Source organism: Bison bison, unplaced genomic scaffold (genome assembly GCF_000754665.1).
Source record: "Bison bison bison isolate TAMUID 2011002044 unplaced genomic scaffold, Bison_UMD1.0 scf7180017864489, whole genome shotgun sequence".
NCBI lineage: Eukaryota > Metazoa > Chordata > Mammalia > Artiodactyla > Bovidae > Bison > Bison bison.
In genome coordinates, this window is record NW_011495048.1 from 8,181,929 (window position 1) to 8,186,148 (window position 4,220).

General features: G+C 38.1%; 1 pseudogene across 1 annotated transcript in view; it reads right to left on the reverse strand.

Annotated features, from left to right (window-relative positions):
• LOC105005365 overlaps nt 1-199 on the reverse strand; it is a 47,851-nt pseudogene extending 47,652 nt beyond the window's left edge. Inside the window, exon 1 of the transcript XR_827310.1 lies at nt 41-199. The product of XR_827310.1 is annotated as a dnaJ homolog subfamily A member 1 pseudogene (transcript). The remainder of the gene's footprint in view (nt 1-40) is intronic.
• Between the last annotated feature and the right edge of the window lie 4,021 nt (nt 200-4,220).

The following is a 4,220-nucleotide window of genomic DNA, read 5'->3' on the forward strand; positions in this document are numbered from 1 at the left end:
CTTTGTCATATAACTCCCTTTTCTTTGCATCAGAGAGCACTTCGTAAGCTTGAGAAATCTGTTTAAACTTCTCGCCTTCATTTGGATTCTTATCAGGGTGGTACTTCAAGGCCAGTTTCCTGTAAGCCTTTTTCAATTCTTCTTGGGTGGCATTGGGTTTGACCCCCAAAACATCATAGTAAGTGGTTTCTTTCACCATTTTCTACAGCCGGTGAGCGGGCCGATGCCGGTGTGGGGGAGCGGGAAGGAGCGCGTTGCTGTGCGCAGCTCGGGCAGCCGCCGCTCCTCCGCCTTTCACCGAGCGTTCTGGAAAGTTCCTCTTTAGTTCTTTTTCACTTTCTGCCATTAGGGTGGTGTCATCTGCATATCTGAGGTTATTGAAGAAAAGTAGAATATGTTTATTTTGGTTAAAAAATGGTATGAGGGATGGAGATCCATTTTTATTGAAGGAAAAGGAAGTAATTTTATCTTAAAGTAATGCTGATTATTTCTCAATGCAAAAGAGAACAACTGACAAACTAAAATAGGCATTAAAATGTATAGAAGTTTTAGGAAGAATCAATATTGTCAAAACGACTATATTATCCAAGACAACATACAGATTCAATGCAAATTACTTATCAAATTACCAATGGTCTTTTTTGCAGACCTAGAATAAAAATTCTTAAAATTTGTATGGAAACACAAAAGATCTCGAATAGTCAAAGCAATCTTGAGAAAGAAAAACAGAGGAATCAGGTTTCCTGACTTCAGACTATACTATAAAGCTACAACAGTAATCAAAACAGCATGGTACTTAGGACTGCCCTGGTGTTAAGACTCTGTGCTCCCAATGCAGGGGGCCTGGATTTGATCCCTGATCTGGGAACTAGATCCCACATGCTGCAACTAAAAACCCTGCATGCCACAGCTAAAGATCCCACATGCTGCAATGAAGACCTGGAACAGCTAAAATAAATTTTTTTTTGAAATTAAATTTTTTTTTAAATTTCCCTTTCCTTAACAAAAACAAACAAACAAAAAAACACCTAAAAAAATTGTACCAGCACAAAGACAAACATAGATCAATGAAACAGGATAGAAATCCCAGAAACAAAGCTACACACCTGTAGTCAATTAATTTATGACAAAGAGGAAAGAATATACAATGGAGAGAAGATTGTCTCTTCAGTAAGTGGTTTTGGGAAAACTGGACAACCATATGTAAAAGAATGAAATTAGAACATTCTCTTACATGATATACCAGAATAAACTCAAAGTGGGTTAAAGACCTAAATGTAAGACTTGGATGCTACACAATTTTTAGAGGGAAACATAGGCAGAATACTCTTTGACATAAATTGCAGCAATATCTTTTTGAATCCACCTTCTAGAAAAATGAAAATAAAAACAAAAATGAACAAATGAGACCAAGTTAAACTTAAAAGCTTTTGCACAGCAAAGAAAGCCATAGACAAAATGAAAAGACAGCCCGCAGAATGGGAGAAAATATTTGCAAATGATGAGACCAACAAGGGACTGATCTCCAGTATACACAAATAGCTCATGCAGCTTGACATCAAAAAACAAAACTAAACAGCCCAATAAAAAAATAGGTAGATCAAAATAGATGTTTCTCCAAAGAAGACATACAGATGGCCAAAACTCACATGAAAAGATGCCCAACATCACTATTAGAGAAATGCAATCAAAACTACAATGAGGTATCACCTCACAATAGTCAAAATGGCCATCACTAAAAAGTCTATAAGCAATACATGTTGAAGAGGGTGTGGAGAAAAGGGAGCCCTCCTGAACTGTTGGTGAGAATGTAAATTGGTGCAGCCACTATGGAGAACAGTATGCAGGCTCCTTAAAAAACTAAAAATAGAGCTACATATGATCCAGCAATTACACAACTGGGAGTATTTCTAGAGAAAATCATAATTCGAAAAGAAACATGTGCTCCAGTGTTCATTGCAGCACTATTTACAATAGCCAAGACAAAGAAGGAACCTAACTGTCCATCTCAGAAGAATGGATAAAGAAGATATGGTACATATATACAACAGAATACTACTCAGTCATGAAAAAGACTGAAATAATGCCATCTGTGGCAACATGGATGGACCCAGAGATTGTCATACTAACTGAAATAAATCAGAGAAAGAAAAATATCATTTATATGAGGAATATATTTAAAAAAATGATACAAATGAGCTTATTTACAAAACAGAGAGTCACAGAATTAGAAAACAAACTACGGTTACCAAAGGAGAGACATGGGGGGATAAATCAGGAAGCTGGGAATAGCATATACACACTTCTATGTATAAAATAGATCATCAACAAGGATCTACTACATAGAATGGGGAACTCAATTCTAGACTCTATAATAACTTATAATGGGAAAAGAATCTGAAAAAGAATAGATATGTGTATCTATAAAACCAAATCACTTTGCTATACACCTGAAACTAACTATGTAAATCAACTATCTTCCAATATAAAAGAAAAAAATTTTTAAAGGATAAGTTTTGTAAAAATGGAATCTTGAGAAAGGAATTTTATGTGTGATCAAGCTGAATAAGACTAAATACATTTATTATTTGGATCTCTGAAAGTTTGAAACTTGAAGATTCGTGTACTTACTATAGTCTTATTATGGTTATTTTTGATAAAAAATGAGGGTAATTATAAGAGAAAGATTTTTTCAGTAGAAGCTATAATATATACTTATGAATATTAAATTCTAGTTCTGTTAATTGTCTTTCAGCTTTTCTACCTGTAAACTGACTAGATCCTAAAATTCTAGTTTCTTCCAATACCTGGCTACAACTTTCCAAACTAATGTTTCCAGTTTATCTCCCACCCTTCTGACTTATGAGAACTAACACCACCCTTTTTCTGAAGCCATGTAAATTAAGGTTGGAAAATGTGATGTAAACTTTGGAGAAAACAGTCCAGCAGCTTGTGTGTGGACAGTCTTCATGCCTGTTGCTATGTGGCCCCTCAGAAAGAACACGAGACATTCAAACTACAAACCAGGAAAACCTATCAGATTACCACTGCTTGCTGTCACTCCATCTAAAGATGCTTCAAACCTAACATCTAGAAATCATCTTGACTGGCTATCTTCAGAACTCAAAAACTTGTTCATAGTTTGCCACAATTATTAACCATTGTTTTTCTTTTGTTTCCATGTATGTAAATGCCTCTTATTAGATACCTGGTTGATCATCCAATTATAGGCCTAAACTTGGGAGCCCACCTGCATCATTGCCTCCTAAATTGAGTTTAGCCGATCTGACCTATTCTCAGGGCTGAGAAACTGGTTTATTGAGATATGGAACAATCTACCATTCAGCTATTAATCTATTCTACTCTCTACAATCAACTCAGCTTTTAATTATGAAACTTCCAGAGATATTTCAGAAGAGGGAACTGATGAATCTCCTGATAGGTGATCAATATTGGCATATTGATGATTTTAAAGTTACTTGAGAAACAGCCCATGCAAAGAAAGATATAGTTCTTCCTCTGTCCCCTTGAAAGCAGAAAATAAATCTCCCATATGAAAGGTATCCTCCCTGTAGCAGGAAGTAGAGACAACAGCCTTATGATATCTCAAGCTGGATGAAATATGAGTAATCAACACCCAAAAGTCTGCATGGGAGTGGGTGGGGTGGTCATTGCTGGTGCTAGAAGGAGGCACAGTGCTGGATGCCCTGGGCCCTCAGGGCTGGATCCAGACACTGTAGAAACCATCCCCTCCACCCATCCAGGCCTCTTGGTCCTCATGAGCCTTGTTCTAAGCTCAGGGGTCACTTCATGGACCTGTACAGCCCTCAGGGAGTTTAAGGCCAGAAACCTTGTAAACAAACTCTGCTGCATTTCCTCATTGTGCTGTGTGCTGTGCTTAGTCACTCAGTTGTGTCCGACTCTTGGCAACCACATGGACTGTAGCCCGCTAAACTCCTCTGTCCACAGGGATTCTTCAAGCAAGAATGCTGGAGTCGGTTGTCTTGCCCTCCAGAGGATCTTCCACAACCCAAGGACTGAACCCAGGTCTCCCTCATCGCAGGTGGATTTTTTTTTTATCACCTGAGTCACCAAGGAAGCCCAGGAATACTGGAGTGGGTAGCCTATCCCTTCTCCAGGGGATCTTCCTTACCCAGGAATCGAACTGGGGTCTCCTGCATTGCAGGTGGATTCTTTACCAGCTGAGCTACCAGGGAAGC